This window comes from Octopus bimaculoides, chromosome 24, assembly GCF_046866305.1.
Source record: "Octopus bimaculoides isolate indiv1 chromosome 24, ASM4686630v1, whole genome shotgun sequence".
NCBI lineage: Eukaryota > Metazoa > Mollusca > Cephalopoda > Octopoda > Octopodidae > Octopus > Octopus bimaculoides.
Window position 1 is genome coordinate 8,638,410 of NC_142951.1, and position 27,500 is coordinate 8,665,909.

At 35.7% G+C, this 27,500-nt stretch overlaps 1 protein-coding gene across 6 annotated transcripts in view; it reads left to right on the plus strand.

Annotated features, from left to right (window-relative positions):
• LOC106867469 (uncharacterized) overlaps positions 1-27,500 on the plus strand; it is a 1,580,514-nt gene that overhangs the window by 308,641 nt on the left and 1,244,373 nt on the right. For all 6 annotated transcript variants that reach the window (XR_016238261.1, XM_089341338.1, XM_089341342.1 and 3 more), the window contains one exon: positions 2,905-2,926. The gene's annotated coding sequence lies outside the window, so the exon portion shown is untranslated. The remainder of the gene's footprint in view (positions 1-2,904; positions 2,927-27,500) is intronic.

The following is a 27,500-nucleotide window of genomic DNA, read 5'->3' on the forward strand; positions in this document are numbered from 1 at the left end:
TATATATTATACATATATATGTATATATATATATATATATGTATATATATATAGTATATATATATATATATATATATATGTATATATATATATATATGTATACATATATTGTATACATGTATATGTATATATATATATGTATACATATATATGTATACATGTATATGTATATATATATGTATATATATATATATATGTATATATATATATATATGTATACATATATATGTATACATGTATATGTATATATATATGTATATATATATATATATGTATATATATATATATATGTATTACATATATATGTATACATGTATATGTATATATATATATATATGTATACATATATATGTATACATGTATATGTATATATATATATATATATGTATACATATATATGTATATATATATGTAGAGGATTGCTCTGCATTTTAAATTGATGCAATGATTGCATTGTTCATTTAAATGGAGTTGCATGAAACGGTCGTACTGCATTACCTCTGGATATCCTTGTTGCTTATTTTGATATACATACGCACACACACACACACACACACACACACACATATATATAGTTATATATCCTATGTTTGGGTATATATGTAAAATGATATTAATTATGCAATCTATAAATATGAATGTATATGTGTGAGAAGTGAGTGAGTGTATATTAAATATTATCTCTCTCAATCAATATCAATAATACTCATTGTTGGTTGCGTGATCATGCTAAAAATGCCATGCTACCTTATATGGAAGTAATAAATATGTTAACTGTAATTAATTGATACATAAACTGTATCATTGTTATTGATAACATACATTTATTGCAGATATATGAATGAGAAATTTATCTTATTTAATTTTAATTTGATATCTTAGTTTAAAAGAATAAATTATTATTCATTTCATTATTTTGTATAAGCACCATAAAATTTGTAAAAATAAAAAATAAAAAATTATTATTATCATTATTATTTTATGCATGAAGGTAGCGAGCTGGCAGAATCGTTAGCATGCTGGATGGAATGCTTAGCACCTGTCGCTATGTTCTGAGTTCAAATTCTGTCAAGTTTGACTTTGCCTTTGAGCCTTTCGGGGTCGATAAATTAAGTACCAATGAAACACTGGGGTCGATGTAATTGACTAGCCCCCCCTCCCTCAAAATTTCAGACCTTGTGTCTATTGTAGAAAAGATTATTATTTTATGCATGTAACATTATCTAATATTAGCCGTTGTGGTAAAATAATATACCCATTTGGTTTTTATATTTGTTTTAAAAGGTTCTTGACATTGTATGTTGGTAGAGTCATTTTACCAGTGTGTGTGTTTTTGTTTCTTATTGGCAAAATGACCCACCCAAAATACAACAACATATAAATGCCCATTATCTGAAGGGCAACACTTGATTTATAATAATTATAAGAAGTCTGCTTAGCAGTCATGTGGTTTCGGGTTTCACCTCACTGCACAAAAACCATGGACAAGTGTCTTCTCCTCTAGCACTAAGCTGATCAATGTCTCGTAAGTGAATCTGGCTGATGGAAACTGTATGGAATCCTTTTGTATATTAATATTTATATATGTGTGTGTGTCTTTGTATTTGTTCACCACAGCTGCTTGACAACTGCTGCCAGTTTGTTTATCTCTCCATCAGTTAACAGTTCAGCAAAGAAGACTGACAGAATAAGCATGAAACTTGAAATAACTACTGGGGTCAATTTATTTGACTAAACCCTTCAAGGTGGTGCCCCAGTCTAGCAGCAGTCCAAAATCTGCAATGAATAAAAGACAATGCAAAAATTTAAACTGAAAGTTTGGTTCATTAGGCTTCTGAGAATTTTGGTAACTGCAACTACTGGACTTCTGTCTGACTAGGATGCCAGCCCATTGTCACAATATTAACCCCCAGCTGTTGCTGGTACTGGTGGTCATCTGAGCTTTGCTTAAAAGTAAAACATGCTGCCCAGTACAGGAATCAAGCCCATGACCTTGCAATCATGAGTCCAACACCCTAACCACTAAGCTAGGAGCCTAGTAAACGTATCCTTAGAATATAGTTATTACAAAGCCATACAGCTGGTAAGGTCTTCTTTTAGAAGATAGTTCTTGTTTCAGTCATTATACTGCAATGTGCCAGGGCACCACATTGAAGGGTTTTAGTGAAAAATATTGATCCCAATTCTTATTTATTAAATCTGGTACTTTTTCTATTGGTATGTTTTGCTGAACTGTTAGGTTACAAGGATATAAACAAACCAACACCACTTGTCAAGTAGTAGTGGCAGACGAAAACACACACACATGCACCCCAGGCTTATTTGTTTCCATCTACCAAATCCACTTACAAGGCTTTTGTTGGCCCATGCTGATACATGCTGATACACTTGCCCAAGGTATTGCACAGAGATTGAACACCAGACCATAGGTTTTCAAGCTTCTTAACTGCATAACCACACCTGAATCTATGAAGATGTTATTTTTGCATTTGTACAATATTGTTTTACTTGTCTAACATCAGACTAGCCCTATTTGAACCTATCAGAGTCATTCCAGTTACGATTATCCCATCTTTTCCTGTTTTCTTCAGCTGTGCTCTAGCATAGCCTGAGCTGTGATAGCTAAACACAAAGAAATAGAAAATAAAAAAAAAACAAAGCATGGGTTTTGTCATCTGATCTGCTTTCTTGCCTTTACAATATAAAAACAGGATGTGTATTTTTGAAATGTGATTTAGTTGTTATTTCTAGCATCTCAAGTATCCTTGAAGAGGCTCTTATATTGAATATGTTATTTATACGTTGTTTTAACAAGTGCCTTTGGCACAGAATTTCATATTTCATGTCTCATCTCATTTATTTTATATATTTATTTACGGATTTTTTCACCTTTATATTTTACAGAATTAATTCCCTGTTTGGCTAGGTGAGCGAAAAGAAATTTTCTTACTATAAATATTCGTTAAATGATATTTGTATTTTGTCTTCTTTTGTTTTTGGAAAGCTAATAAATATTTGTTATTGAACAATGTTAGTGGGCTAAAATTAACAAAAAACAAACAAACAAAAGATAATAAAAAAGAAAGGATTACAAAACGAAAGAAAAATAAAACAATATGTAAATAACCAAAGGTACTATCTTGCTATTAATTTTCACAGGTAAGTTGTGATTAGCTGAAATCATTTGATGTGCTTTTATGAATGTAAGTGTAATATGTGTGTTTGTGTGTACAGTAATCCCTCGACTATCGTGGGTGTTACCTTTCAAGACCCTCCCCATGATAGGAGAAAATCCGTGAAGTAGAAACAGTACTGTACTGTATATTTTTCTTCTATTATTTTTATAATTTGTACATAAAGTTGTGCTCTGCTGATTGTTTGTCAGTTAACGATTTGGTTGTAGATGTGTCGAGTATGGCCGAAACTTTCATAAAGTTTGCTTTCTAGGCATGAGATCTCAGATTTGATTCCACCATGTGACAACTTGGAAATTATAATCTACCATGGATATTGATTGACCTGAATCTTGTGGGCAAAACAGGGTGGATTGAAAGTGATGTGTAACCTAACTGAAAAGATGTAACTGTAATTTACCGAAGGTGCTTAGTGGTTAGGGTATTTGGTCTGTGATTGTAAAGTTTCGAAAACAGCTGTATTTCAAAGGGTCAGCCTTGTTACACTCGGTATCACACTGAATCTCCTTGAGAACTCTGTTAAGGGTACATCTATGGAGTGCTCAGCTACTTGCACAATAATTTCACAAGCAGGTTGTTCCATTGATTGAATAAAATGGAACCCTTGTTGTCCTAACAAACGAAGTGCCTGGTTGTGTGCTGTGTCCTTGAGCAAGACACTTTATTTCACATTTCTCCAGTCCACTCAGCTGGTAAAAATACGTTATACCTGTAATTCAAAGGGCAACCTTCTCACATTTTGTGTCATGCTGAATCTCCCTGAGAACTACATTAAGGGCACATGTGTTTGTGGTGTGCTTTCCCACTTGTACGAGCAGGCTGTTCTGATGATTGGATCAGCTGGAACCCTCATTGTCATAACCAGTGGAGTGCCAATAACTGTAATTCAAAGGCACCTTTGTCATGTGTCAAGGTGATTCTGCCTGAGCAGTACTTTAAAACTTCGCCTACCAAGCTTATTTGACACCATATTTTCTTTTGCACTAACATTCTACTTTTGCTATATATTACACATTTTATACTTTGAATTTTTAACCATATATATATATATATTCTCCTTCATGACATAAACTACCACATTTATTTATAGCATGGGTATCACTGGTGACTCCACCAGTACAGAACAAATATTATATTCACTCTGTGCTGCAGGAGTCACTGATGAACCACATGGTTGGTGAAGTGTTAAGGACACAAGTACCTGTAGTATACCCACTTAGATGCAAATACAAGGTGCATGCAGCTCAACTGATATAATCATCATCAAAACTAATGACGAATCCATTTACTTATTAAAGATCTGGTATCATCATCATCATCGTATGTCTGTTTTCCATGCTGCATAAGTTGGATGGTTTGATGCATGCTGGCAAGGCAGAGGACTGCGCTGAGTTCTATTGTCTGCTTTAGTATGGTTCCTATGGCTTGTTTATATACCCTTTCTGGTATATTTGGTGCCATTGAGTCAGAGGTCAACTTTACCTTTCCTCATTTTATTATAGATAAATACTGATGATGATGATGAACTACATTATCTAATTAGTCCTTGCCTGGGATATTTTGGCTGCTCTTTCCAGTAAGTTGATTTGGTCACACAGTGAATCCTTGGTTCAAGGCAACCTAGTAGGCATGACTTTTGTTGTTGGTAAACCATTGCTTATTCTTGTACTGACTATCTGAATGCAAGAATTAGTAGAAGAGAGGCCCCATTTATTGTGACTATATATATGCATGTGTGCCTCTGTATGTGTATTCGTGTGTACATATATATTTATATATATATAAACACATACATGCACATATATATATATATATATATATATATATATATATATATATATATATATATATATGTATAGGTTTATAAAATACATTATGATTTTCTGCTTCACAATCATTTCCTTTGATTTAAAAAAAAATTGTATTCATTCATCTTTTGATGTTAGTATGGAGAAGATAAATGGACATTATTAGCAATTTTGTTGCTGCAATAGTTTTTACAGCTGGATTCCCTTCTTACTTGCTAATAGCTCAACTTTGAAGTAAGAACAGTTCACAAGTAGAATAAATTGGTTTGCTGGTTTTGGCAGCTGTATCCTTTGTCCGAAGAAGAATATTGTCCGAAATTGTTACATATTTTATTTTATTTATTTTGTTTTTCTCTTTCTCACATCAAATCAATTTATTTGACTTTTGAATTGTTTATATACTCACTAATTCTTGATGCAGCCCTTTACTCCCACATACACTTGATAAGTTATAATATTTTACCAAAAGGGGAAACAAAAAAGACATGAGCAAAACTCCATATAACTTGTTTACTGAGCCATTCGCTGGGTTTGAAATTAGCTGCATACATTAAACACATACACATGAATGCCTACAAGCTCACATGCACAGGCATGCACAAACATGCACACTCACACCAGCAGAGGTTTCCGTATGTAAAGCAGGTTGGTTGTGTCACTACGAGGTTTGTACGTATGTTTGTGATGTAAACAAATATATTGATGATGTCATACACATGAAATCAAACATTGCTGATTCTGCTACGAAACAAAGGAACCTGTGATGGTACACAGTTGCATGAAAATACATATTCTTTTATTCTTTTATTTATTTCAGTCATTTGGCTGTGGCTATGCTGGAGCACCACTTTTAGATGAACAAATTGACACTCCAGGAATTATTCTTTGTAAGCCTCGTACTTATCCTATCGGTCTCTTTTGCCGAACCACTAAGTTATGGGAACATAAACACACCAACATTGGTTGTCAAACGATGGTGGTGGTGGGGGGGACAAACACAGACACACAAACGTACACACAAACGTACACACACACACACACACACACACACACACACACACACACATAAGACAGGCTTCTTTCTGTCTACCAAATCCACTCACAAGCTTTGGTCGACCTGAGGCTATAGTAGAAGGCACTAGCCCAAGGTGCCATGCAGTGAGACTGTGGCCAAGCTGGGGCACTTCCTTCAAGGGTTTAGTAGCCAAATAAATCAACTCCAGTACTTATTTTTTTCCATTTTGTTTTAAAGTCTAGTACTTATTTTTCGGTCTCTTTTGCTGATGTTCTAGGTTACAGGGACATAATCAAACCAACACTGGTTCCCAGTCGGTGTGGGGGAATAAACACAAATGTAAAGACACACACACACACACATGCACGTGTATCCAATGGGCTTCCACACAGTTTCTGTCTACTAGATTCATTCACAAGGCACTGATCAGCTCGGGGCTATAGAAAAGGTTACTTGCCCAAGGTACCATGCAATGGGATTGAACCCAATACCATGTGGTTGCAAAGCAAACTTCTTAACCACACACACACAACAAGAGGTAAAAGGGATTACTAAATTCAGGTCAATATGTAGAAAGCACTCAGTATTAAGCGAACTTGGTTTACTCTATCAAACGAACAGATACCAATAAATTCAAATAGAATTAACACACACACACACACACACACACACACACACACCCACCTTCCACATTTGCAAAACATATGTACAATTCTCTATTGGCTGGCTGTAATACTAATGCCAATTAGATGTTGCATATATTTATAGTCAATCAAGCAGAAGTGATGCTGCTTGTAGCATAGATCAGGAAAACACATTTCTTGTCTGTATTGGCAATAATTGGAGGTATTTCAGCTGTTCTTTTAAAATGATACTACTTTTGAAATTACAAACAATATTCAGAAAAAGCAACATGCAACATGTTTCAACGTCCACTTCTCACTGCTTGCATGGGTTGAAAGGTGGCTAGAAATGGTTTCTCTTTGAGTAAGTAGATAGAGTTTAAAATAGAAAATGAATATGGCACCTTGGGCAAGTGTCTTCTACTATAGCCTCGGACTGACCAAAGCCTTGTGAGTGGATTTGGTAGACAGAAACTAAAAGAAGACCATCGTATATGTATATATATGTGTGTGTGTGTGTATCTTTGTACCTGTGTTTGTCCCCCCACCACTGGTTGACAACTGGTGTTGGTGTGTTTACGTCCCTGTAACTTAATGGTCTGGCAATAGAGAACAATAGAATAAGTACCAGGCTTAACGAAAAGTAAGTACTGGTGTCAATTTATTTGACTGAAAATTCTTGAAGGCAGTGCCCCAGTATGGTCACACTCTAATGACTGAAGCAAATAAAAGATAAGATAAAATATAGGGAAATATTACCTTACCTGGAGACAGGTAAGTGTCGGCGACAGGAAGGGCACCTGGCCATAGAATATCTGCATTAATGAATTCTGTCAAATTCAGGCAAACATAGGAAAATGGACATTAAAATGATGATAATAATGGTCACTCACATACGTGTATGTTATTCAAATACCAAGAATTCTGCAGAAACCATCATGTAAATATAATTGCTTCCACATAAATGACATTGTTCAAACATAGAGGAGCGAACCGTTAGATCTTGTCCAAGCTCTCAATGTTATCATTTTCTTTCCATGAGAGCAGAGTATTTGAAGTGTTATGAATGACGAACAATCAGTGTTAGTGAGGTTAAATAAATAATATTTTGCACAATGGAGTCCTGGCTACACAAAAAGTCAGGATGGGCACAGCTGGAATACCTTTCATAGGTCTACTGGATCAGAAGTGACCTGGAGCTAAGTACCAACAGTAATAATCACAACACTCGCAACCACAATAGTCTCATTCCATTTAAGAAGTCTTTCAACATCAATGCTGTATGAATCCAAGACAAACATATAAAAGGAGAGTGAAGCTGATGTTTCCATTCCAGAGACTTTAAAAAGCTATCTGTTTTCATACCATTGCATTTCTAGTCTTCTTCACTTTAAATCTATGACCTGTGTTTATTCCCTTTTGTCTGGTGTTCTTTGTTAAGTGTTGTAATTCAAACCTTAATGGTCATCTCACGAGAAGTGGATTTTACCATTTCAAAACTTGTGAGCTCGCAGCACTATGCATGCTCATGTACATAGCTATCTACACACATATGCAGATATGCATTTCATTTATGTGTGTCTGACCCTCACTCTCTCTTTCTCTCTCTCTCTCTCTCTCTCTCTCTCTCTCTCTCTATATATATATATATATATATATATATATATATATACACACACACACACACACACACACACACATACAGGGTGCAATGAATATATTGTCTAAATTACACAAAAATGAAAATAACACTGACATCTCATTTTAACAGATATATTTATCAAAATTACATTAAAATATCTTGAAATTCTAAATGGTAAATTTATTCAATAAAATCGCCATTGGCTTCAACCACAGCCTCCAGATGACTTCAGAATCTCTTACAACTCTTCTGGATGGTCGTCTTGTTTAAGTTGGTGAATGCTTCTGTAATCTTTGCCTTCAGGTTATCTTTGGTGTTACAAGGAGTTTTGTTGGTCTCTCACTCAACTGTGCTCCGCACATAGTAATCAAGGGGGTTGCAGTCTGGGAAGTTAGCTGGCCAGATGTTAGGGGTGATGTGGTTGCAAAAATTGTCTGACAGCCACGACTGGGTTCTCCTGCTTGTGTGGCATGGTGCAGAGTCCTGTTGCCAGACATAGGGTCTTTCAGCAGCCACCTCTTCACCCAGGGCAGTACTACCACCTCCAGACACTTGATATAGGCCTCCATGTTGAGTCTGAGGCTGTGTGGGAAGATGAATGGAGGCATAACGTCACCATCATTAGTGACCACTCCAAACACCATTATGCTGACTGGATGTTTGATTTTTATCACTCTCAGTACATGCTCAGTCCTCAGATTGATACCCAAACACTCTGAAATGTTTGTATTTGCACTTCCAGCACAAGCGCCAAGCAGTACTGCATGTTGTTTCTAAGTTTCTGGCAGAGTGAATTGCGTCATGGTGCTGTTTTTCTCACAGACAGTGCCCAACTGACTCTACCATACTGTGTAGTCAACAAAATAGAAAAAAAAACAATGCACAAAATTAAAAGTATAAAATAGCAACAATTTACCCATTGCACCCTGTATATATATATATATATATATATATATATATATATATATATATATATATATATATATATATATATATATGTGTGTGTGTGTGTGTGTGTGTGTGTGCACACACACAAGCATATATAAAGATAAACGCATTGTGTGTGAGTGTGAACACACACATTGCATTCATTTTTCTATCTATCTATCTATCTATCTATCTATCTATCTATCTATCTATCTATCTATCTATCTATCTATCTGTGTGTGTGTGTAGTCAAAAGAGCTTTTACAGTTGAAAAGAAATAATATTTTACTGACTAGTTTTTGTTGGCCTCCAGATTAAAGTTTAAAATATGTTCTTCTATGCATTTTCAGACAATGTGGTAGTTAGATCTGTGTAGGATTATATATATATATGCATACATGCAAATATACATACATACCTGTATGCATTGCATTTAGTCATTTGATTTATCACTTGATAAATATGAGTGTACATATCTGTTATTTATATCACACATTTTGGAATGTGTGGATGTGTATTTTAGTCTATTGAGAATTGGATGATCTACCATTGTTAATGCAACACTTTTTAAAACACATTCTATAAAATCTATTCAGTTTTCAAATTGTAAAATTATTTTCAGAAATGACAGATCGGTCTTTCTCTTTCCATTATCAATTTTTTTTTTTTGGTGAGCATTTATGTATTGGGCTTGCTGTAGGTGTGAAACTAAGGAATGGGACTACAGTCCATATAACCATGGGCTCAAATCTTTTATCTGATTCATTCATTAGATTATGACCATCTGAGACACTGACTGGAAGGGTGTAGTCTAACAAATCAAACCCAGAACCTATTTTAAGTCAGGCACTCATTCTATTCTCTTTTACTGAACTGTTAAGTTACAGGAGTGTAAACAAACCAAGAATGGTTGTCAAGTGGTGGTGTTGGCCAAACAGAAAGACACTCGTGTATATGTGTGTTGTATATATATGTATATATGTATGTGTGTATATATATATATATATATATATATATATATATATTATATATATATATATATGAATAACATACTTCCACACAGTTTCGGTCTACCAAATTCATTCACAAGGCATTGGTCTGCCTGTTCCTAACATTTGATTTTTCCTGAAATTTTACTGGTAGTGATTGTGCAAATTACTTAAAATAATCCACTACCCATCACCACCACCACCACCACCTCCTAAAACAGTGAACCAGTGTAAATATAATTAGCAATTTCCTCAATCCAATCAACAAATTTGAGAAGACATATTTCATGAATTGCAATAAAGAAAAATTATTTTTATGCCTTCTACGCCATTACAATAATATTATTTCTGTAGATTTGCTTATAGTGCATGCTTCGAATACATAACTGAATGTAGTTCTGTACGTTTGAGAGTGAAAACATTTGTGTGTATGTGTGTAGGTCTTTGGGTTTCAAGCATGTACAGTTGCTTTGGTCCTTGGTTTGAATGTGATATTTACTGTATTTTGCCTTGGGCTCTTGACTTTTGATGGAATCGTAGCAGTGCTCAGGACATATGGCCTTAGGCATATATGTGTGTGTTTGTGAGTGCACATGTTATAATTTAACATCTATTTTCCATGTGTGTGTGGGTCACATGGAATTTGTTGATGTGAATTTTCTATGGATGGATGCACATGCTGTTGGCAATGCTTTACCTGTTTCCAAGTGAGGTAACATTTCCCATGGCCAGACATGTTTTCCACTAACGACTGAACACAAAAAATTGCTTGTATGGCTTGTTTACAAGTCATACATGATATCAAGGCACACACACACACACACACACACACACACACACACACACACACACACACACACACACACACGCACACACAATGATCTTTTTTCAGTTTTCATCTATTAAATCCACTCACAAGGCTTTGATTGGCCTCGGTCTATAGTAGGAGACAGAATCTGAGATAGTTGGCAAACAAACTTCTGAAACACACGGTCATGCCTATGTCTATATATATATATATATATATATATATATATATATATATATATATATATATATATATGTGTGTGTGTGCGGGTGACACGTAAAAGCACCCACTACACTCTCTGAGTGGTTGGCGTTAGGAAGGGCATCCAGCTGTAGAAACTCTGCCAAATTAGATTGGAGCCTGGTGTTGCCATCCGGTTTCACCAGTCCTCAGTCAAATCATCCAACCCATGCTAGCATGGAAAGCAGACGTTAAACGATGATGATGATGATGATGATGATATAATTAAAATAGTAGGGTAAAGAATTGGATATTAATCAATATCAATTTAACACCAGGAAACTAGCACATTAAAAGAATCAGGAGATTCAGAAAAAATTATCTGAGATCTCAAAAGGATTATTGTATATGTATATATAAAAGATACCATTAAGTGGACTGCTAATGTGCTAGAAGAAGATCACATGTAACGTAAATCTATTTACAAGGCTTTGGTTGGTACAAGATACTTGCCCAAATTACCATGCAGTGGCATTGAACCCGGAAGCATGTGGTTGGGAAACAAACTTCTTGCCACACTCTTTCATTATCGAATTTTCATTAGTGACTGCGTAAGGGTTTTCTTTATCAGCTCAGAAAAATAATTGTATAGAAAAATATTGCACTGACTGATCAGCAGGGAATTTCTATCATTATTCTTTAATTCTTTATGACCTGAATGAGTTAAATATAATCCTCTTTTGTAATCCTGCTTCATTCTTCTATCTGCGTGTCTCAGTTTTCCATTTTTTTTTTGTATTTATTTTTCTGTTGTAAGTTATTCTGTGTGTGTGTGTGTGTGTGTGTGTGTGTGTGTGTGTGTGTGTGTGTGTGTGTGTGTGTGTGTGTGTTTTAGTATTTTTCTTAATGTGTCTGTATTGCTTAATTATTTCAGGCTTTATCAGTCAAACACACTCACAGGTGTTGTTTGTGAAGTTAATGAGAGACTAGATTCTTTAGAAGGCAATTGCTTAGACTATTACTATATATATATATGTATATATATATAATACATATATAATATATTTACCAAATGAGACTAAGAGAGAGAGAGAGAGAGAGAGAGAGAATGATAACGTTACTGTTTCTTTCTAACCTTTCTTTCTTCACTATTACTCACATAGGGTAGGAGACATACAAATATACACAAGAACACATATACATACGCATGTGCACACACACACACACACACACACACACACACACGCACCTCACCTCCTACACAAACACAAAGAGAAAACTGATTTTTCTTCATTAGTGTTGCAGACATGACTCCCCTTGTAAAATAATCAACGCTAATGACTAATAAATATATGTACATATATATACATATATGTATATGTATATACATATATGTATATGTATGTGTATATATATATATGGAGAGAAGGACAGAGACAGACAGACTAATATATGTTTATAAGTTTATAATATCGATATATCTATATAATATATTCTATAATATGATGTATGTATGTGTTTGTGTGTGTGTGTGTATACTTTTCATTATCATTGTATGTCCACTTTCAGCATTTATTGGATATCTCAGCAGTCTGTAACAGATTATATATGTTATGTATACATAAGAATATGTAACATATAGCTATAAAGTATGTTGCATATATATATATATATATATATATATATATATATATATATATATATATATATATATATATAGATAGATATTCTTTTCTACTCAAGGCACAAGGCCCGAAATTTTTGGGGAGGGAGACAGTCAATTAAATCAACTCCAGTACACAACTGGTACTTAATTTATCGTCCCTGGAAGGATGAAAGGCAAAGTCAGCCTCGGTAGAATTTGAACTCAGAATGTAAAGACAGATGAAATACTGTTAAGCATTTTGCCTGGTGTGCTAACGTTTCTGCCAGCTTGCCATATATATATATATATATATATATATATATATATATATATATATATATATATATATATATATATATATATATATATATATATTTGTAATATATATATACTATATATTTATGATATATGTAATATGCATATATTTGTAATATTTATATATAATACATATTTGTTATATATGTAAAATTTATATATGCATATACATTAGCTCATATATATGAAATTACACACACACACGAACGCACACTTATAAGAAATGCCATTTAGTATAACCTCCTCACTTTCAGCTTGAATGTCTGATCTAGTCTTGCCTCCTCCTTCCTCAAGTTAGTCAACAGACACCTTTCTCATAATCATAAGTTAGACAAAGTTTTTAACAGATACAACTTCAAAACAAGTTATAGCTGCATGAATAATTTTGACACTTCGTTAACTGGAATTATGAGGAAACTACTTCCAGTGTTTCACTCTTCTAGTTATTCATTCTTCCTCCATACTTCTTTTTGAATGAGATGATGCCTCTCTTATCCTGGACCTCGTCAACCTGAGTCTTTGGGAAGTATCACAAACCTTATCTGCCAGCTGCCAAGATGCCTACCAGTTGCTTTTGCTCTAGCCACTGCCTTCCATTTCTTCCCTGTTCTCACTTCGATACCAGCTGATGACACCTTCTGATGCTGTGTATTATAAAACTTCTTTTGCCTGTGTCACCTTAAAGTCTTCAGTTAGGCTAGAGAATGAGGCTGCAAGATGTTACAGTACAGCACTTCTGAGGTTGTGTGACTCCAGCAAGTTACAAAAAGCAAAAAAAAAACCAAAAAAAAAACCCCCACTGATCTTTCCTTTGAGGGTTCTCCTGTTCTTGATGGAAATTCTGTAAACCAGTAAAGGTCACAAGACTTGGAGTAGATCAGAATATTGGTAAATCCAGGCCTTGAATCTACCATACAGGCCCTTTTTAATTTAATCACCCTTAGTGAGCCACTTTTCAAGGTCTCTGGCTACAGAATCTTTCATAGTCTAATCAATGAATTTCTCCAACCTCTTGACTGGTTGCTTTGTTATTGAGGGGATGACAATTTCAATTATTGAGAAATGGAATTTGTCAACCAAGTTCTTTTTCTTCAGCACCATGGATCTTGAATAGGCAGGCTTGAAACCCATTCTTGCCCAGGTTTCTCAAGTCAGCGGAGGTAAAGAATATGCATACCACCTGTTTTCAGCATAACATAAACCCTAACTCTAAACACTGGATGTGCGTATTCTTTACCTTCGCTTTCAAGTCCTTGTAGGTTCTGTATACTTCTCTGGTCTGATGGTATTCTGATGGTATGTGCACTTATAAGTATTTTTAGGTAATCTTTGTTATATCCATTATGTTTTATAGAAAAGGCAGTGACAGCTGATGGAACTGTTAGCATGTTGGACACAATGCTTAGCAGCAGTTCTTCCACCTCTTAACATTTTGAGTTCAACTTTCCCTTTCATTCTTTCGTGGTTGATGTAATAAAGTGGTAGTCAAAGTACAGGGATCAATATCATTGACGACCCACCTACCACCACCACAACCACTTCACCCCAAAATTGTTGACCATGAGCCAAAATTTGCAATATTTACATTAAATAGAATAAAGTTATTGATGAAACATGAAATGATTTTTTCACTGTGAAAACATGTCCAGATTTAAATTCATAACTTGTACTGCAGAACCCACATCAAACTTATAGAAATATAAGAATGGTGTGGATTTCACAGTTAAGGCATCCACACTTTTTGACCATTGATGTCAGCATTGTGTTTTTTGTGGGTAATTTGGTAATTTGGTGTTAGCCCTTTCAATACCAACCTGGCTGGAACTGCCTCTGGCTCTGTCGTACAAATGTCTTGTTTCAAAAGTTTTGAGTTAAAATCTTCCACCAAACCTTGGTCACAATTTATGTTCTTAACACCAGCTTAATGATAACTAAGTTATTTTGCTAAATTCTTTGTTATATTTAAAATTAATTGAAAGAAATGCAGAGCATTTAAAAATAAATACAGTAACGAAAGGGTTAAGTGGTATTTTGTTGTTGTCTTTCACTTTTGATTATTATGCATATTTTAAGTGTCATTTTCATTCTTATGTGGTCGAACCTTGATAATGGAATGCAGGGATGAAGTCATAGGCTTGGGAACAGGGTGTGCAAAGGTACACCCTAAAATTTTTTTTGATGGGTGGGGGTGCACAATCAAGTTGCTTTGAGCATCCTGGGTTGGGCTTGGGTTTGCACCCTCTAAGCAAATTTCATTCCTGCACTTAAGTGCTAGCTATGTTTGCTAAAGGTTTCACTGAAGACAGACTGGAGTGGAAGTGAGGTTACAGTCCAAAGATTGATTAGAAATCAGAGGTGGGATGCCAGGAGGTTAATAGCAACCACTACAATCCCCCCTGTCACCACTCCCCACCTTACTCATGTTTTCTTTCCTTCCTTTTCTGTTTTTCCTTCCTTCTTTTTCTCTCCTTTTTTTTTATTGTTTCTTTTTCTTTTGTCCATTCTTATATTCTATTTTATACAGAATGAACATCTTATTTTCTTAATGTTTTCTTTTAGTCTTTCTCTTCCTTCTTTCTTTCTTTCCTTCCTTTTATCTATTTTATCTCATTCATACATCAAGGTGATGGGCATGGGTGAGTGGGCGTGAATGTTCTGTTAGAAGACAGCTCAGGCTAAGATCATTTACCTTTTTGCTTGTCTAATTTAATTCCTCAATATTTCTTGGGCAATTTGTTTTGTCCACCACCAGTTCTGCTTTTTAAATGTTTTGCTTGTTGTCTGTCTTTTACTTTATTTATTCATTTATTTTTCTTAATGTTTTGCATCTTCCTGTTCTTAATCAGTTGTATTACTAAGGCTACTAAATAATGTAATGGTGGCAACATAGGGGTAGCGGGGTTTTGTATTGAGAACCCATTATTGTAAAATATATTACTGTAAATGTAATATCTTTGACAGTCAAATATAATATCTATCTATCTTACTAAGCTAAAGCTACCGCTAAGCTAAGCTAAGCAGAGAGAGCCAGTCAGACTGGACTGCTGGCTCGACTTACTAGCTGTGAAAACCATTTGTCTGTCTTATCGGTTAGATCAATGTCAAATATACAGCAAGCGAAAGAGGAGATAACGGGGGAGTCTGTAAAAATAATCTTTGGCTCACTGGTATCCGATTTAAAATAACAATGCTGTGTTCGACTTCTATGCACTTATAGTACATTCATGTTGAGACCTTCCATAGAAATTTTGTTTTCATTTTTCTTCTATTATTTAAAAAAATTTTTTTCCTCCCTCTAGAACAAAGCTGTTCTCTGATCTTTTATGAGATAGAATCTGGTCTGGTGTTTTTTTTTTGTTTTTTTTTATCCTGAAGAATCTCTTGGTTCACACAAGTTCTAGTACTGGCAAGTTGCTAGAATTATCATCAGAACATCAGATTAAATGACTCATGGCATTTGTACCAGGCTGAGTTCAAATCTTGCCAAGACCAACTTTGACATCTTTTTGAGTGGAAGGTGGGAGGTGGGTCGATAAATAAAGTATCAGTCTAGAATTCTAGACTGGCAGAAATGTTAAAGTGGTGAACAGGATGTCTTGTTCTACTTGTTCTGGTCCTTTGCATCCTGAGTTCAGATCCTGCTGTGGCCTACTTGTGTGGTAAATTTAATCTATCATCCATTTTAACAACACAATATCCTTGTTAGTAATCTTGCTCTTCCATCTAATCATAAAGAAAAAAAAGGAGTAAAATCCATTTGTCGTACTCTACTTCATTCTAAATTAGTTTTGCATTCTTTATTTTTTAAAACTTTGTGGTTATTTGTTCAAATGAACACTCCTACACACACTCTGTCTGTCTGTCTGTCCCTCTCTCTGCCTCTTGCACACATGCTCTCATAAATATACACCACACTCCAAAACATGATGAATATTCTGACACAAAAGACAAGATAACAATTGATATTGCTATTAGGTTTCAGCTCAGAGAAAGAAAAGAATAAGAAAGAAAGAACAAGAGAAAATAAGAAAAAAAAAAAAACTGTTCAGAAACAGTTGCCGTTACCTCTGCTATGTTACAATATGCTACAATTTCTCTATATAACAAGAGTGGCAGGTGATACATATCCATCTTAGAAAACCTAATTCAACCATACATATGAATTATAAATTTACTATTAAGTCCACCTTACTAATGAAAAAATTTTTTTATTGTCTGGATAATAATAGGTAATATGAGTTACAGACAAGGCGGGGAGCTGGCAGAATCGTTACCACACCAGGTAAAATGCTTAGTGGCATTTCATTCTATACATTCTGAGTTCAAATTCTGCTGAGGTCTATAAAACAAGTCCTAGTGGAGCACTGGGGTTGATTTAGTTGACTTGGCCCCTCCCTGAAATTGCTGGTCTTGTGCCAAAATTTGAAACCAATATTGATTACAGACAGAAACAAAAGGAAAGAAATTAAAGCATGTGTTGAATCTGTTCAGAGCCCTTTTGGAAATGATGGAATCTCATGTACTTTTTTTCTGTTATGAATTTTACCGATAATAAGGTGTTGGTCAATCCAAGACTATGCAAGAAGACGCTTGTCCAAAATGCCCCACCATGGAATTCAAACTTAAACCACATGGCTGTGAAATGAACTTATTGACCAGCTATGCCTTACCCATGTTATACATGTATGTCTCTCTGTATGAGTGTATCTTATTGTGACTTGTTTTTTTTTTTTTTCATTATTATTATTTTAACGTCCACAAGGTGGCGAGCTGGCAGAAACATTAGCACGCCAGATGAAATGCTTAGCGGTATTTCATCTGTCTTTATGTTCTGAATTCAAATTCCACTGAGGTTGACTTTGCCTTTCATCTTTTCAGGGTCAATAAATTAAGTACCAGTTGTGTTCTGGGGTTGATCTAATCGACTAGCCCCACCTCCCCCAAAATTTCAGGCCTTGTGCCTAGAGTAGAAAAGATTGTTTTAACGTCCACTTTTTTATGATCATACATGAGTTACATGGAATTTGTCGAGGCAGATTTTCTACAGTTGGATGGCCGTCCTCATCACCTTTTTCCAAGCAAGATAATATTTCCCCATGGTCAGGCATTTTTTTTCAGAGAAGACTGGAAACAAACAACAATGCCTGGATGACATTGATGCTTCTTAACAATCATCACTATCTCAACCTGAAACCATATGGTTGGAAGCAAGCTTCTTAACCACACATCCACACCTGTAGTTATGTTGCTTTTCTCTGTTATTATTATTATTATTATCATCATCACCATCATCATAGGGGATTGCATTCTTTGCCTTGACCCAAACATAGAATGGGGCTCACCTCTTTGAGCTGGGAAATGCCTGGTGTGTGTCTTGTGGTTACCCGCTCCTAAAAAAAATGGGGAATAGGTCTGGGTATATATATATATATATATATATATATATATATATATATATATATATATATATATATAAAACATTATTATTATTGTAAGGCAATGAGCTGGCAGAATTATAAGTGCATTGAACAAAATGCTTAGCAGCATCTCTTTTGACTCATTACAATATATATATATATGTATATACACACATTCCTGGTATTGACTTGTCTCAGCACTTTTCCATTGCTCTGGTGTTCCTGTTGTTATTCTTGTCATTCTACAATTTTTTCCTTCCTTGGTTGCCTTGTTCTTGTTATTTTTATATGAAGTGTTAATTGTTTATTCTTTTTGTTCTTTCTTTCTTTCCTTCCTTCTGCATCTTCTTTTCTTATTATTCTTCCTCTTCATCACTTTTCCTTCCACCTCTCTCTTGCTCTCTCTCTCTCTTTCTCTGGGCAGGGAGATAACGATTAAGCAATTTTTTCTTGCGACAATGTTTGTTTGTGTATGTGTCTCTGTGGGTGTATGCTCGTGCATATGTGGACAGATAGACAGATAGAATGAATGATTGATTGATTGATTGAGAGAGAGAGAGAGAGAGAGAGAGAGAGAGAGTGAGAGAGTGAATGTTGTATTGAAGGGAAGAGTGTCATTCATGTGTATGTGTGGTACTAGGCAATGTGTGTATATGTATGTCTGTATACATGTGCACAAACCTCAATGATTATCTATCAAAAAAGCAAATGTTTTTTTTTAGCAACTTCTCCCTCTGTCTGTCTGTCTGTCTGTCTGTCTCTTACTCTCACTCTCTCTCTCTCAAGAAAAAAAGCTATACATCAAGATTCAATGAGCAAGGGACCAAAGCCATCTCCTCGACCCCACTGAAATTCCTTCCATTCCCTTACTACTGCATTGTGTAAAATAATATCCACATATATATATAGAATATATGTATGTGCATATATATACAGAATATATGTATGTGCATATATATATATATATATGTATGGGAGAGAAATAAAAAAAGAATGCAGAAATGAGATCGCTAAAAAAAAATAATAGATTTCCAAAAACTTAACAAAAAAAAAAAAACAATAACCACAACTAAAAAACAAAACAAAAAAGATCCCAAAACATTCGATTTTGGTATTGCTTGCCGGCTCTCTTAAGTATTATTTTTCTTGCAGTTGATACTATTTGTTTTAGGTGTGGGTGGTTCATAAGGCGTGGGTGTATATACTGATGAGATTACATAGATTATGTGTGGGTGGTGGGTGGAGCTAGAAGGAGGAACTGTATCAGGCTGCCATGTTGAATGAATGGTTTTTGACATCTGTTAGGATTAATGAATGTTTCTGTTGTGTCGTTGTTGTTGTGGTCGGCAATGGAACTATCAGTTTATTGTACCAGAGTGTATCAAGAGTTTTATGAAGTAGCTGTGTATTCCATTGACACTTGTAAGCTTAAATAAAAATACTCTGATAGTCTGCTCAGGTTGTATCTCTGCGACACGGTGTGTGAGTGTGACAAGGCCCTGTGTATGTGTGTATGTATGTATGTATGTATATATGTGTCTTAGTATATGTATGCATTCATGTATATATATGTGTGTGTGTGTGTCTCTCTCTCTGTATGTAGAATGACCAAAACATTGTGAATGGATTTGCTTGATGGAAACTGAATGAAGCCCATTAGGTATAATTATGTATACACATACACACACACCCACATGTACATGGGTTAGTGTGTGTGTGTGTGTGTATGTATATATATGTATTTATATAAATTTATATACACACATGTACATATATTTGTGTGTTTGTTTATATATATATATATATATATATATATATATATACACACATATATATGTGCATATATATATATTGATACACACGTATGTATATATATGTGTGTGTTTGTGTATACATATATGAGAGTGTGTGTGTGTGTGTGTGTGTGTGTGTGTGTGTGTGTGTGTGTGTAGATCAGCAATTACTTGATAAAAGCTTTGATTTTCAAATTGTTTGCTAGATTTCATCTTAGTTGTCACCTTATTTAGCAAAATATGGCATTAATGCAGCTTTTCTTCTCATGATGGATTGATTGAAAAGAAAACAAATTAAAAAGAAACCATGTACAGTGCATTTTCCGACGTGCTTCCATGTAGTTTTCCTTCTGCACAATTTCACTCAGACATTTTATGCCAATCCAGAGCTGCATTTGATGACTCTCTCTCCTGCGGTGCCATCCTCCAGTGGCATCACACCTAGAACCACTTGGAGAAGAAAAAGAGAAGCAAACAAATTTCTTAGTCACTTAACCCATGCATTCAAAATTTGTCATACTTGGTTCCTGCAGAAGACCAAAAAGTAAAGAAATAAAAGTAAGTACTGTGTTGGTTCTTAGGATTCATCAAGCCAGTTACCAAGATGCCAATCTATCATCAGTTACTTATCTACTGCTGGGTGAACTGGAAAAATGTGAAATGAAATGTTTTGGTTGTGTTTTTATACAATGTACTGTCGGGTCTGAAAATCAAAACCATAATCTTGTATATCCTGAATGCAATGCCCAAATTGTTTCTTCACACAATACCAAATCAGAACCGAAAATAGAAAATGTTTGGGTCATGTGAAAATTATACGATTCTCTCTCTGCAGATTGAGAAATATTTGTATATTTTATATCAAACCTAGAACTACTTGAAGAAGGAAAAGAAACAGGTTTCATAGTCACTTGACCCATGCATCCAAAATCTGTCATGTTATGTTCCGACAGAAGACCAAGAAATAAAAAGTAAGTACTGTCTTGGTTCTTAGGATTCATCAAGCCAGTTACCCAGTTTACATGATGAGTAGGTGACCAAGATCACAATATGCCCTCTGAACAAGATGCCAATCTATCAACAGTTACTCATCTACTGCTGAATGAACTGGAACAATGTGAAATGAAATGTTTTGGTTGTGTTTTTATACAATGCACTGCCTGGTCTGAAAATCAAAACCATAATCTTGTGAACCTGAGTGTAATGCTCAAACCCCAGAAGACCAAAACGAAGCCAAAAATCGAAAATCTCTATGTTTAGGTCATGTGAATGTTATATGATTCTCTTTCGTCAGATTGAGAAATATTTGTATATTTTATATCAAACTTAGAACCACTTGAAGAAGGAAAACAAACAAGTTTCTTAATCACTTGGCATGCATCCAAAATCTGTCATACTTGGTTCCTGCAGAAGCCCAAGAAGTAAAGAAGTAAAGTACTATCTTATATCCTAGGATTCATCAAGTTATTTTCCCAGTTTATATGATATATAAGTACTTGATAGGGGTTGATGCTGGGAGCTGGAAGAATCGGTGGAATGGCTGGCAAGGGTGAAGGGAGTGCGGTGGTATGGGCATGTGTTGAGGAGGGATGAAGAGCATGTTTTGGAGGAGGGTGCTTGAGTTTGAGGTAAATGGACCGCGAAAGTGAGGTAGACTGAGGAAAATGTGGAGGGGACAGGTGGGGGAGGAGATTGGGAGGGTTGGCTTGAGAAGAGAGGATACCCAAAACTGGATGAGATGGTGTGAGGCCGGTTACTACGGCAATGAGGTAGATCTGCCCACCCACTTATTGGGGACAAAACCCAGATTTAAAACACTGGATGATGATGATGATGATGTTAAATGACCAAAATCACAATATTGCTTCTGAACAAGGTTAGCATGCCGGGCAAAATGCTTAGCGGCATTTCATCTGTCTTTACGTTCTCAGTTCAAATTCCACCAAGGTCGACTGCCTTTCATCCTTTCAGGGTTGATAAATTGAGTATCAGTTGCGTACTGGGGTCGATCTAATTGACTGGGCACCTTCCCAAAAATTTCTGGGCTAATGCCTGGAATAGAAAAGAATATTCCCTCTGAACAAGATGCCAATCCATCACAGGGTTACTCATTCATAGCTGAGTGAACTGGAGCAATGTGAAATGAAATGTTTTATCCAAGTGCTTTTATACAACAGACTCTGGAAATCTGTAGATCAAATCTGCAATCCTGTGCAATGCTCGAACCACTAGGCCATTGACTTCACACAGAAGACCAAAGCAAAACCAGACCAAAAATAGAAAATCTCTGTGTTTGGGTCATGTGAATATTACATGATTCTCTCTCTCTTCATATTAAGAAATATTTGTTGTGAAGATGATCAAGAGAACTCAATTATTACTGTGGCAAAAGCTGTTGTTTTTCCCCCGAAACTAGAATTAGCTTTATTAAGACATTGACCGGCTGGTTGGCTGGTCAACCAGGCTTCTAAACATTGTGTCCATTCCAATGTAACCTTCTCTACATTACTTTTGGCTGGCTTGCATGTTGTTTGCTTGATTAGGACAATGATGATGATGATGATGATGATGAAGATAATGATGTTGGTATTATTTATGGCAATGACGACGATAGTGAGATTGATTACGATGGTGATGCTGCTGCTGTTTCTGATGGTATTGGTGGTGGTGGTGGTGGCAGTGTAAAGTTGGTTATGGATGAGTGGTGGTGATGAGGGCGTTGATAGTAGTGTTGATGGGGATGAAGAAGTTGTTGATGTTCATGGCTGTTGATGATAACGATGGTGTTAAGTAGGTGATGGTTGTGGTGGTGGTGGTGGTGGTGGCGGTAATAGCATTGATGGAAAAGAATAATTGGTGGTGGTCGTTGATGACGGTCGTGGTAGGTGCTGGTGGTGGAGGTGGCGTTGATGATAGAGTTGGTGATTGTTATGGTTGATAATAATGATGATGATGGTGATACTGCTTGGGATGCAAGATTTGATGATGGAGCTACTGGTGGCAATTGTTAATGATGATGACGATGATAATAATAGTAATAACAATAATAATAACAATAATAATAATAATTGGTGCTGAAGGTGGCGTTGGTGATAGTTATGGTGATGGTGGTGTTGAAGGGGATGATGGTGTCACTCATCATTGCTGGTGATAATAATGAAGGTAGGTATTGGTGATGGGGGTGGCAGATGTTGGAGGTGATAAGGAATTAGAGAGATGGACAGACACAGAGACAAAATGATGATTGGGAAAGTCAAATGTGTATTATTTGCACCAAACCAAACTGGACTGTGTGGTGATGCACAACAAATAGAGCACAGAACACTGTCACTTGTTAATATCTATCTATACATCTAACTATATATGCATGTGTGTGCATTTATATATATATATGTATATATATATATATGTATGTATATATATATATATATATATATATATATATATATATATATATATATATATATATATATATATATATATATACGTACATACATATATATATATATATATATATATATATATATATAATGTGTCTATGAATGTATGTCTGTGTGTATATACATACACACACACATGAATATATATGTGTGTGTGTATGTGTGTCTGTACATACATGTGTATTATATATGTATTTATGTGTCTACGCCTACGTATACACATCATATGCCTGTCTTCACACAGACACACACACACATATATATATATGTGTGTGTGTATATATATATATATATATATATATGTGTGTGTGTGTGTGTGTGTGTGTGTATATATATATATATATATATATATATATATATATATATATATATATATATATATATGATCAGAAATGAAGAAAGAAAGAGAACCAGACAGATAAGGGGCTCTTTACCACTGAGCTGTACACATTACACACAACAGTGATGAGAATGTATATAATATGAATACCACCAGCAGTGTTTAGTCTATCAGAGAGCCATAACAAATTTGATGACAATTTTCAATTGGGAGAAATTTATTGATTTAGTTCTTTTTTTTTTTGTTTTTATTTACGCTGTTTGTTTCATTTCATTCATGAGACTGACATCATTGAACCTGGTCTAATTACACACACACACACACACACACATACATATATATATTATATGCAATCACTCTCTCTGATAAGTTCTCTGTTTTAACTAACTAACTAACTGGCTGGTTGGCGGTTGGTTGGCTGGCAGAGTGAAGAAGGACTGATTCAGTGAATTGGTGTGATTCATGAGTCTAAAGTTTCCAAAGCATGAAAGTTTTGATAGAAAGTTATTATTTATGGTTGAGTGGCTGATGCTGTTATTGTGGGAAGTTGAGGGAAAGAGAAAAAGAAAGAAAGAAAAAAGACATTGTTTTGTGGTGGTCGTCATTGTTGTTGTTGTTGGTGGTGTTCTTGTTCACATTGTATTGAATCTAAGGAAATGTTAGTGTTGTAGTTGTTATGATTGTTTAGTCTGGGGACTGCCCTGGTCCCAGGAAACCTACATTTATTTGATGCAAGGCAAGGTTTGACATAGGATGGACCACTGACATATTTTTTGTGGGTTTTAGACCTTTTCTAAGGAAGCATTTTTCAAATTTAATGTATGTATGTATGGGTCATTGAGTGGTTGATGACGTTCAGATAGACTTTTGTAATAAGCATGATCTGTTTAAATTTTGTTTATATAAACATTGCCAATGATGGAAATTGATAGGAGTGTCTTTGGATAGACAGGAATATTTTTACATGTTAGATAACCACCATCATCATCATCATCATCATCATCATCATCATCATCATCATCTGATGTCTGCTTTCCATGCTGGCTTGGGTTGGGTGGTTTGACAGTAGCTGGCAAAGCAGAGGACTGTGCCAAGCTCCAATGTCTGCTTTGGCATTGTTTCTGAGACTGTATTTCCGTTCCGAAACCAACCTCTTTACAGAGTGTACTGGGTGTCTTTTAACATGGCACCAGTCCCAGTGAGGTCACTGAGTAGCTTGCAAGGCAAGATCCCTCCATCGAAGAGGTGAGTAATATTGAAGGAGGAGGCTTTGCGGCAAGTGGTGAGAGGTGGTGAGAGGTAAGATTATGATTGAGGGGATAGAAACAGGTGTCTTGCTATAGAGAAGACAAGTGGCTCCTCCAGGTGGGAGAGAGTGAGAGGTGGTGGTGGGGGTGGTGAAGATGGGTCAGGGTATACCCTTGAGTTATAGAAGGTTGGACAGGGCTAGTGGGCAGGTAAGTTTGTGAGAGTGCAAGAGGAATGTGGGGGATGGTTAGAAGGGGAATGCAGTGAGTGAACACAGGTGGAGGGAGGGGGTTAGGAGAATCAGTTGCCATGGAAAGAGGGACAGATTGTGTGCAGGTAAGTTTGTGAGAGCGTGAAAGAAGAGTGGGAGATAGAGGAGAGGGGAACGTTGTGTGTGGCGAACATGGTTGTTGGGAGGTATTTAGAAGATGAGTTGTGGCAGGGTGGTGGGAGATATGTGAGATGTAATATACCTGTGAAGCCATGCAATTGCTCAAATTTGAGGCCTCACTATCCCCAAGGATTTCTCCTGGCAGAAGCTTAGCACAGCTAAGGACTACATCTGAATGACTGACCCTTCTCTTCAGTACTAGGTGATGGATGATACAACTCCTTACATTTGTTGACATTCTACAAATCCCTGGTGAAACTCACCCTGCAGTGTTGCTCTCCCATCTAGGATGTGGCTGCACACACTGACACTCTAGATAACATCCAGGAAAAAAAAAGGGTCTCCTCTATTGATTAAGGTATAGCCACTTGCAGACATGCTCCTGTTTCTGGCCCATAGTGGATTGTACAGTTAAAATGGAGAAAGATTTGGCTGAGAAAGAGACAGATAGACAAACAGTCAGTGTTAAACATCTATAACAGTATTGTTTTTCTTTTACTGGTTAAAATCATTGGATTGGGGTCCACCTTTGAAAGGCTTTTCATTTATCATATGGATCCCAGTATTCATGTCCCTCTTGTATTTATTTTAACACTGTAGGGTTCTTCAGCTCTGTCATTTAACCTTCTTTGTTTCTGATGCATTTTCATATTTCCCCTGAAAAGATGAACAGCAAAACTAGCCTCATCATGAGTTGAACCCAGAGTTTAGAGAGTCAGAACAAAGCGTTCTATCTGAAGCTCTGTACTGAAAATTTGATTGACAGATCTGGGAGGTAGCAAGTCTGTAATGTAAAGCATTCCAGCCATATTACACCCTGTCTTGCCAGGCATAATGTATCTAAGACTATGCTATTTGATGTGATTTTTCTTTTCTTTTTTTCTTCCTTTTTGTTTTTCAAACAGCAGGGTGTGGTTTAAGGAAGTTCTGTTTGCTATTTCTAACAGGTCAAGAGACCACATGGTGAGGTACTTTGTTGGCTTATAATGGAATGAAATGTAATGTGATGTAGTAATGATGTGTGCATTAGAATACAGAGAGTGAGTGTACTGAAGAGATTCGGAGAGGGAGAGTTGTTGTCCATTCTTCCTTCCTTCCTGTTTCCTCATTCTGGGACGTAGCTTTTGGTTAGCTATATCGGCTTTTAGAATGTTCTCTGGCAATACTGTTTCCTGACCGCGCATACTGACACAAACATATCCTTCATATACACACACACACATACATATATATACATATACATATATATATATATATAAGCTAACGATGTCCTAAAGACCCACTATATATATATATATATATATACACACATCCATATATATACACACACACACTCACAAACATGCATTCATACAGTAAAAGAAACTTAGGCATACATAGCTACATGCATGTGCATACACTTAGAAATAATTACGTACATATATAGAGAGATAAACGAGTACACACAAACACACACATAAATGCACATGCAGAGAGAGAGAGAGAGACACACACCTGCACATACATTCACGCACAGACATTGTTGTGTTTCATCATGATGTGCATCATCTTGCACTTAGGTTCAGTGTGCTATAAAGATCAGCATGTCATTTCCTTCATCTATTCCACAATTATCCAATCCCTGATATTTAGATGGATATTTTGGTCTGTGCTGCACACTGGTTTGTTGTCTGCTTGCCCTTCTGTCTGTTTGTCTATTGATCTGTCCATCTATCTGCCTGTCTG